The sequence below is a fragment of the Manis pentadactyla genome, chromosome 12, assembly GCF_030020395.1.
Source record: "Manis pentadactyla isolate mManPen7 chromosome 12, mManPen7.hap1, whole genome shotgun sequence".
Taxonomy (NCBI): domain Eukaryota; kingdom Metazoa; phylum Chordata; class Mammalia; order Pholidota; family Manidae; genus Manis; species Manis pentadactyla.
Window position 1 is genome coordinate 17,028,829 of NC_080030.1, and position 10,951 is coordinate 17,039,779.

Below are 10,951 nucleotides of genomic sequence, written 5' to 3' on the forward strand. Positions count from 1 at the left end.
GGGGTGGTGACACGTAAATGCTTTGCTGATATTTATATTTAATTCTCATTCCTGGTTCTTCATAACATGATTGTGTAGAACACCTCTTGTTTTGTCCCCATAGCCAATCTGGGGAATAAGAGGGTGGCACAAGAAACTTGGATTTTTAGTCCCTTCCTAGCCCACCTGTTCTTTAAAAACTACCAAATATTTTAAGTAAAAGCAGCAAAAATCATGTTATTTCTTTAATGTTTCCTTTTATTTTTTATAACTTAGTACATCAGCATCACAAATAAAAGATATTGTGATTTTAAAAACGCATATGCCCACCCCTCACTCACATCAGTACAGAATGAATGAATGCTGACATTTTATTGTATTGACTTCAAGTTTATTATTTTCATTTTTGTATTTTGGTATCAATCTACAATTACATGAGGAACATTATGTTTACTCGACTACCCCCATAAGCAAGTCCTCCCCGCATACCCCATTACAGTCACTGCCCATCAGCATAGTAAGATGGTATAGAATCACTACATGTCTTCTCTGTGTTGTACAGCCCTCCCCGTACACCCCCCACATTATGTCTGCTAATAGTAATGCCCCTTTTTGCCCCTTCTCTCTCTGTCCCTTCCCACCCATCCTCCCGATTCCCTTTCCCTTTGGTACCTGTTAGTCCATTCTTGAGTTCTGTGATTCTGCTGCTGTTTTGTTCCTTCAGTTTTTGCTTTGTTCTTGTGCTCCACAGATGAGTGAAATCATTTGATATTTGTCTTTCTCCACCTGGCTTATTTCACTGAGCATAATGCCCTCAGGCTCCGTCCATGTTGTTGCAAATGGTAGGATCTGTTTTCTTTTTATGGCTGAATAATATTTCATTGTGTATATGTACCACATCTTCTTTATCCATTCATCTACTGACGGACACTTAGGTTGCTTCCATTTCTTGGCTATTGTAAATAGTGCTGCGATAAACATAGGGGTACATTTGTCTTTTTCAAACTTACTGCTGCATTCGTAGGGTATTTTCCTAGGAGTGGAATTCCTGTGTCAAATGGTATGTCTGTTTTTGAGTTTTTTGAGGAATCTCCATACTTCTTTCCACAATGGTTGAAGTAATTTACATTCCCACCAGCAGTGTAGGAGGGTTCCCCTTTATCCACATCCTTACCAACATTTGTCGTTGTTTGTCTTTTGGGTGGTGGCCATCCTGACTGGTGTGAGTTGATATCTCTTTATGGTTTTAATTTGCATTTCTCTGATGATTAGCCATGTGGAGCATCTTTTCATGTGTCTGTTGGCCATCTGAGTTTCTTCTTTGGAGAAGTGTCTGTTCAAATCCTGTGCCCATTTTTTAATTGGATTATTTGCTTTTCATTTGTTGAGGTGCATGAGCCCTTTATGTGTTTTGGATGTCAACCCTTTATCAGATCTGTCATTTATGAATATATTCTCCCATACTGTAGGGTGCCTTTTTGTTCTGTTGGTGGTGTCCTTTGCTGTACAGAAGATATTGAGCTTGATATAGTCCAACTTGTTCATTTTTTATTTTGTTTTCCTTGCCTGGGGAGATAAGTTCATGAAGAAGTTGCTCATGTTTATGTCCAAGAGATTTTTGCCTATTTTTTTTCTCAGAGTTTTATGGTTTCATGACTTACATTCAGGTCTTTGACCCATTTCAAATTTACTTTTGTGTATGGGGTTAGACAATGGTCCAGTTTCATTCTCTTACATGCAGGTGTCAAGTTTTGCCAACACCATCTCTTGAAGAGGCTGTGATTTCAACATTGTATGTCCATGGCTCATTTATCATATATTAATTAACCATATAAGTTTAGGTTAATATCTGGATTCTCTATTCTGTTCCACTGGTCTGTGGGTCTGTTCTTGTGCCAGTGGCAAAGTGTCTTGATTACTATGGCTTTGTTGTAGAGCTTGAAGTTGGGAAGCGAGATCCCCCCTGCTTTATTCTTCCTTCTCAGGATTGCTTTGGCTTTTGGGGTCTTTTGTGGTTCCATATGAATTTTAAAACTATTTGTTACAGTTGATGGAGGAAAGCTGTTGGTATTTTTATAGCAATTGCATTGAGTCTGTATATTGCTTTAGGCAGGATGGCCATTTTGACAATATTAATTCTTCGTAGCCAAGAGCATGGAATGAGTTTCCATTTGTTAGTGTCCTCTTTAATTTCTCTTAAGAGTGTCTTGTAGTTTTCAGGGCATTGGTCTTTCACTTTCTTGGTTAGGTTTATTCCTAGGTATTTTATTCTTTTTGATGCTATTGTAAATGGAGTTGTTTACCTGATTTCTCTTTCTGCTATTTCATCATTAGTGTATAGGAATGCAACAGATTTCTGTGTATTAATTTTGTATCCTGCAACTTGGCTGAATTCAGATATTAGTTTTAGTGGTTTTGGAGTGGAGTCTTTAGGGTTTTTTACATACAATATCATGTCGTTTGCAAATAGTGACAGTTTGACTATTTCTTTACCAATCTGGATGCCTCGTATTTCTTTGTTTTGTCTGATTGCCGTGGCTAGGACCTCCAGTACTATGTTGAATAACAGTGGGGAGAGTGGGCATCCCTGTCTTGTTCCCGATATTAGAGGAAAAGCTTTCAGCTTTGCCTCCAAGTTTTTATATAAAATAAAAAAATAATATGCCTACAGAAGGTGCCCCTATTGAATTACCCTCTCTTTCCCCCTCTCCCACTTCTAGAGTCATACTATCTTGAACACAATGGCTTCCCTCATGTATGACTTTGGACTGTGTCTGAATTCATAATTATATAGAGAGAGGCAGTAAGCATAATTCCTATTCGGACATGGAGAAATAAACTGTGATGGAACTGTATAGTAAGATAATTCCTGGGGTTTTGTTTTTTCAAATTTTTTCTTTTTTTTAATTTAAATACAGTTGATTTTTGTCTTGTTTTTATATTAATGCAGCTGGACTTAATATCAAATTAATCAAAAAATAAATTACATGAGAGAGCCAACTGTAAATGACATATCCAGTGTGGTCATATTCAAAACAGTGCAATTTTTTGTGGTATCATAATATTAAACACAGTAAAAAGTGCAGAGGTATATTGTATATCAAGTTAGTGTCATGGTTTGTTTTGGAAGTAAAATAATCAAGATTGCATAAATACATGATATGGGGACTTCAAATATATTTGTATTAAATATTGTAATAAAAACACCTAGTAATGCTGATATAAGTGAATTTGATAATATTTACTGGTTGGTACCAAGATGTAAACTGGTGCATTTGTGATTTTCTTTCACTTGAATGATTCATAATAAAAATAAACATGTGTGTTTAGGATCAAGAAATATTTTTAAGTTTCTCATGCTGTAGGATTTCAGTCATATGTGTTTTTTCTACTGTAGGTCTTCGTTATTTGTGTTAATTCCAATATCTAGTTATTTTTGTTATTTGATTCATTCAAATTGCTGTGTATTTCATCCCATGTTCTTGCCGGATTAATAATCACATCACCAATGTTTCCTTCACAACTTTTCTACGTGATTAAGGTTCCCAACTGGAGCCTCAGCTCTTAATCTCTTCCCTGAAATTTGCTGTTGTCATAGTTGGGATGTTCTTTTTGATTGTTTTCTTCCACTTGCCGAGCCCACTGCATTCTTCTGATGAGTGAGACATGCCAGGAGCTGCTGTTCATGGCAGAAAAGGAGAACCACGACAGCAACTGTCAGGATGGTGGTTCTCTGTGCTGACTGCCATGCTGGATGTGTTTCTATTCATCCCTCATCATTGCAACATCCCCATAAGGTCTGATGAGGGTTCCCGTTACACAAGTGAGGACACAAGGCCTCTGCAGAGACAATGTTACCAGTTCACAAAGAAAGTGCTTGTCTGGACTGAACTCACTGTTTGAGTTCAAGTAATCCTCCAAATGATAAAGGCTGTCATGTCCTCTGCTCTCTTCCCAAGAGAGGGAACAACACTGCTTAACAGAGACAATCCTTTAGGTCACTTGTTTGGCTTGTAAATACTGTATGTTCCTGCATTATCTTGTTTCAGTCTTCCAAGCACCAGCAAATTGTTGCTATTTTCACGGAAGCCAATGCAATACATTCTCTCTCATATTTAACTGTTTTTCTTAAAGACATGACATTGTCATCTTAGGGGAAGAAATCCTCTTGGGATGAGACAGAGAATCTCACTGACCCAGTGCTCTGCTTCTTGTATAATGAACCACTAAAGCAGATGAAGACCACTTTAATGGGGGCATCTTATGAGCTTCAGGTTGGTGGGCAACATTTTTTATCTTTGCCAGGAGCAAAGCATATACTTGGGTGGCTGCAAGGGCCTTGTATATGCTACTTCATGGGTAGAGGTAGACATACCTTGCAGATAAGGGAACAGAGTTTGGGCATTGCTCAGGATGAAATATTGAAAAATTTGAAGGAATTATGAAATCTGCATGACTGTTTATATAAATGCTAGCTGTGTATCATTCAGAGGCATTAACAGAGGTTATTTACAAAAGCTCACTCAGAAGATAGTCTAAACTGAGACCCAGTTTTTGCTGTGCACTGACTGTGTACTTCATGTCCATGATCAAGCCTCAGCTTACCCATGTGTCCTCAAGGGTAAATGGGGTCAGAGCATGAACTAACCCATCTGCTACGTGACAGGAACTTCAGATGACTCTGCAGAACGCCAATTATTGAGGACTATTTTTCTGGAATACAGATTTCATAATGTTATTCTTGTCCTTCTGTTTGCTTAAAGGCATGCGATATTTCTAAAGGAAATGCCATGTCCTATTCGTGGTGTCACAGCACTTGGCACAATGTGTAAAATGGAGTTGGTGATCTCTAAAATTTTGGGCCAATAAAAAGAAGACCGGCAATAGGTGGTGAGAGAAGTGGTGTGAGAGATGGTGATGAAAGGAGAAATTAGCAAAGGGACAGATTTGAACCACAAGTTCCCTGGTGGTAATGTTGCTGTTAGACCAGGAACTATTTTTTCTTTCCAGTGCCTCTTTTACATCAGATTATTAACAACATGAAGCCTACAAATCACACAGATGATTCAGAATTCCTCCTCCTGGGACTGACAGAGTATCCAGAGCTGCATCCTGTCCTCTTCGGACTGTTCCTGTCCATGTACATGGTCACCATCCTTGGGAACCTGCTCATCCTCCTGGCCGTCGGCTCTGACCCCAACCTCCACACCCCCATGTACTTCTTCCTGTCCCACCTGTCCTTTACCGACATCTGTATAAGCACAACCACCATCCCTAAGATGCTGGTGAACATCAAAATACACAATCAGCACATCAGCTACACAGGATGCCTTTTCCAGATGGGCTTAGTCATTGGTTTTGGTGGATTTGAAAGTTGTCTCTTTGCAGCAATGTCCTATGACCGCTACGTGGCCATCTGTCACCCCCTGATGTACACGGTCATCATGAACCCCACGCTCTGTGTTCTGCTCATTCTGCTCTCTCTGCTCGTTGGCATGGGGAATGCGCTGCTCCACAGTCTGATGGTGCTGAGGCTGTCCTTCTGCAGGGACCTGGAAGTCCCCCACTTCTTCTGTGATCTTGCTCAGGTCATCAAGCTGGCCTGCTCTGATACCCTCATCAATAATATCCTGATATATTTTGTGGTTTCCCTCTTTGGGGGTGTTTCTTTATCCGGGGTCATTTTCTCTTATACTCAAATTCTCTCTTCTATTTTGAGAATGCCCTCAGTGGAGGGAAAGTGTAAAGCCTTTTCCACCTGTGGATCTCACTTGTCAGTTGTCTCCTTGTTCTATGGGACAGCTTTGGGAATATACATCAGTTTTGCAGTTACTGACTCTTCCAGGAAGACTGCAGTAGCTTCAGTGATGTACATCGTGATTCCTCAAATGATAAATCCGTTCATCTACAGCCTGAGGAATAGGGACATGAAAAGCGCCTTTAAGAAGATAATTAACAGGATACCTACATCTTTAATGATGTCACCTGCTTTGGACTTGTTTTTATTGAATGAGTCAAAGTGACATGATTCCTGGCTGAGCCAGACGCCTGTTTCTTCCACCACCGTGTGCCTCAAAAATGACTTCATAACATAATGTCGAAATGCATTTCAATACAGGGTTGAAACATGATGATGCTTTTTTGTCTATCTCCATGATGTTTGAGAATGATTTCATTCTAAACTCGGTTTCTTTGCTTCAGGATCCATAGAAGCAATGCTAAGTCATAGGTTCCACATTTAGTATTTCTTTTCACTTTTTTCTTTTTGTAGGTTACTCTCCAAACGAGTAACATTGTAAACACTGGGTAACATATGGAAAGGATGAAAGCAAGGCTGCAGTCATTTCTAGAGACTAGCTTCTTTCTGATCTGTGGTTACAACCATGCCGGTTGCATCCCAGAATTAGACGTGCAGTGGGGCAAGGCAGTTAGCCTTTCTAACCCTAATTTAGTACTCAGTGAGACTAGTCATTGGTAAAACATACCCTTTCAAGGCAACCGTCGCATCCACTATGCTCATTTATATTAACATAAAGTTGACGTAGTTAGATTACCTCAGTGGTTTGATAATTGTGAGACATTTGAGATTCATCAGTGGGAAGCAGATACAGGTGGCATTTTTGGACATAATGCCAAGAAACAGAAATCTGACTACCCTTTCTTTGGTCAATTGATATTAGACCTTTCCAAAGAGTCAACAGAAGACATATGTGTCATGAGCTGAATGGTGGTCTTCAAAATGTATGGCCACATCCTAATTCTCCATACCATGATATCACATCAATATCATATGATAATAGAGTCGGTGATATTTATTTAGGAAAAGTCTTTTCAGTGAATGATCTTCAACTAGATTATGTGAAGGAATAGATAATAAATGCAATCACATGTGTCTTCATAAACTGACAGATATGGAGAAGACCCAGAGAAAAGGCAGGAGCGATGTAACCATGCAGAGGGGGTGGATTGATGCAGCCAATACTTAACTGCCAGTATCATACATTTTGCCATGGAAAAATGTCATTTTTATAACTTTATACATCTTTTTATTGCTTTTGTATATACAAGTATAAAATGTATTACAAAGATTTGCTTCTTTTTGGCCTTGTTAAAGTTTCATCTTAATGAATGAATACCACTTCTTGGTTGTTATTCTCCTCACTGCACTTCTGAGATACAATCATGTTGTTGGGTTCAGCAGCTATTTGGTTATTTTGAATGCTTCTTTATTTATGTAACATATGTCTACAATAAAACAAGATAGGTTTTCTGATGTTGATGAAATTTTTGGCAAATAGTTTCTCCTATTATGAATAAAGCTGTTTGAATATTCTTTTCCATATCTCCCAGCATAAATCAGAGATCGTTTTATAGCTGCAGTGGAATTATTGGCTGTTGGGAAGTATCTTTCCTCTAGTCGCAAATAGGTTTCCTAAGCAGTTTGACCAATTTACCCTTGCATTAAATGACGTTGCTGTCTACATCACCAAAACATTTTCATTCATTCTGATAAAGGGCTGTAAAATATCATTTAATATATTTACATTTCTCATATTATGAGAGTAAGCATTTTCACCTATCATGGACCATTTATTTCCTGCCTTATGTGTAGTTTGTGCCTATGATATTTCCGTTGAAAGTCATTGCTTATTGTATTTCCATGGAGATTTTTATCTTTTCTTTATTAATTTAAGAGTTCTTTATTCAATTATAATAGGCATCCTTTATGAACTTATGCATAGCAAATCTATTCTTTATGTGTGTGGTTCCTTTTCATATGCTTTATCTACAATGTTTCTGTTGCATTACTGTGTTGAATTTTGAAATAGTTTAATTTGTCAATATTTTCCCTGAAGATTGTTGCTCAGTAGGTCTTGATGTTGAAATCCCTACTTACTGCAACCTAAAGGACTGCTACATTCACCTTTTACATTTGAGGCATGAAGCTCAAATTAATTTTTATGTTTGATGTGAGATAGGAATACAAATTTGTTTTACTGTCCAAGGGCCTTTTATTAAACCATACAACCATTTACTATAATGTCAATTTGGAATAAGTACATTCTCACCTCTGCATTGATATTATTCTGGATGCTGTTTTCAGAACATTAGGCTTCATAGCTAGCCTGCACCATTATCCTATGTCTTAATTACTGTATCACATCAGTCAGCTAAAACTAAATTTATTGTGGTAACAAACAAGTGCCATTTATTTAGTTATCATAGTAGTACATCGCACCACAGGTTAACCACTTTTGTGATAATTTGAAATTCACTGCAGCATTATTGGCTACAAAACCCATAATTTTGTTTTATAGCCTGTAAGGTTTAACACATAGATATATACATAGAAACTGCTATTATGAAATTGGGAAACACTGGGAGTAGAATCGTAAAGTGGAAGTGAAACGTCTGTTCATTCTTAGCCCATTGGAATTTGCTCAGAGACTGATATCAACAAGTGGATAGAACAGGAGGCCCTTTCTCTTATCTCCAAAACAATAATTTGGCCCATCCATGGATTCTCAGAGACTTCAAGGTTCTCTACCTTGTCAAGTGCCTGTGGTTTAATTCACAATCTTCCCCTTAATTGACTTATCAGAAATATTGATTCCGTTTATGCATTTATTTTTTTACTGAAGTATAGTTCATATATGATCTTATATTGTTTTCAAGTAGAAAACACAGTGGTTCAACAGTTCCATCATTAAATCCTCACTCCCTCCAGCGTGGTTACTATCTATCAACATAAGAAGATGTTACAGAATCATTGATTATATTCTCCATCCTGTACAACATTCCCATGACCAATTTATATTGTGTCTGTGAATTTTTGTAGCCCTTTATTCCCCAACCTTCCCCATTCAACCCCACCCCTCCCCGTGGTAACCACTAGTCACTTCTCAGTGCCTATGAGTCTACTGATGTTTTGTTCATCTGTTTTATTTTGTTTTGCTTTTTTGCATTCCAGAGAAAGTGAAATGATATGGTATTTGTCTTTCTCTGCCTGGCTTGTTTCACTGAGAATCATAACCTCCTGGTCCATGCATGTTGATCCAAATGGCAGGATTTATTTCTTTCATTATTTTTATTGTTGAATAAATTCCATTGTGAATCCCAATAATAAATATGAATAATTTTCCATTGTGTATGTGTACCACATCTTCATCCATTTATCTACTGATGGACGCTTTGGTTACTTCCATATCTTGGCCATTGTAAATAACACAGCTATAAACATAGGGGTGCATATACCTTTTTGAATCAGGGATTTTGTTTCTTTTGGGTAAATTCCTAGAATTACTCAGTCATATGGTATTTATATTTTTAGCTTTTTGAGGAACCTCCATTCTGCTTTCCACAGTGACTTCCACTTTACCTTGCCACCAACAGTATAGGAGGGTTCCCATTTCTCTGCATCCTTGCTGGAATTGGTTGTTTCCTTGTCTTTTAGACAGTGGACATTTTGACTGGTGTGATGTAATATCTCATTGTGCTTTTGATTTGCATTCCCCTGGTGATTAGTGATGTGGTACATATTTTCAAATACCTGTGGACCATCTGTATTTCTTCTTCAGAAAAATGTCTGATTCAGTTTATTTCTTACTAAAATACTTTCATTTATCATCTTTAAGCACCCTATATTATTTTGGATTAATCCCTTTGTCATAGCTACTATTTGTCTGTTACTTATGATCGTCTTTCTTTGTCTCCCCGACCACCAACACAGGACGGACTCTTGGATCGGCATTAAGCCCCCCTCCACAGCTGACGTCTCCCCTGTGCAATAGCATCAAGACTCATGGTTTATAGGCCAACACACACTAAGGAATCCCAAATTTATGTCTTAATAAAGATACTCTGTCTTGAGTCTCAGAAGTGTTATTCAACTGTCCACACCCTCACATCGATGCTAACAGGCATTTTGGAATGCCAAATCCTGATATCTATCTACAAATATTATGTGCACACAGTTTTTCCCTACTTCATTGCTGGAAATTCCCATTTTTATGGTGCTGAACAGTTTTCTCTCACTGGTACCACCCTTGATTCCCTTCTTTCTCTTATGACCTAAGCCCAATCTTCTAGAAAGCCTTGTTGTTTATATCTTCAAAATATATCCAGGATCCATCCAAATGTTATATCTCCACCATTAACACCTTTATTGAAGCCACTAGAAATTTAGAACTGTTCAAAAGCCACCTCACCTAGACTACCCTGTGTCTGCTTGTCATCAATAGTATGTTGATACAATCTATCTGACATTAGCTCTTTGGTACCGCTTTAATATTTTTCCCATCTCTTAATCTGTTTTCATCCTTGCTGGCCTTATGTTCTGATTTTTTTTTTTTTTGCTGGTTTTCTGTTTCAGATTTATTTCTATTGCTATTGCAATTATTTCTATTGCCTTTTGATTAGCAGATTTTCTTTGAATGCAAAAGTTTTCTCCTCTCTCTCTTTTTCTATCCATGTTCTCATGTTTCCTTGTCTACCAAGTTCACAATTACACTCACCAATCCCCAGGTCCCTGCTGCCGAATTCAGTTTACTGACTCTTCTTGCTCAGTGACATTGAGAAAACCACAGATCCAGCTGTGAGATTAGCTCAGTTCTTCTCTGAGGTTTGTATCTTAATGTCAGATATTCTATGTCCACAGTCATGGGTCTAGTCGTTCCCATATTTCTTTGTTCAGACTTTTTTTACACAAATAAGGAAGTTCCACTTCTCCCCTTGACATCAAGCACTTAGTCTTTTCCTAGGACACTTCATTCTCATTATCTGAAAGGACCTGTGTGGCTCAAGCCCATCTATCACTTTATGTTTCAGTTCTTTTTGTAGTACATGGAAAATTTTTTTTGTAGGTCAGTAGTTATGTCTTTGCACTTTTTATCTATTAGTCTTGTATTTGAAGTGAATGGGATGGAGATGGTAAACAATTACATAATTGTGTCATCTTGTAATAAATTGATTT

General features: G+C 37.8%; 1 pseudogene; it reads left to right on the forward strand.

Moving 5' to 3' along the window:
- Positions 1-5,018: 5,018 nt before the first annotated feature.
- LOC118907481 (olfactory receptor 7G2-like) lies at positions 5,019-5,992 on the forward strand (annotated as a pseudogene).
- Positions 5,993-10,951: the final 4,959 nt, after the last annotated feature.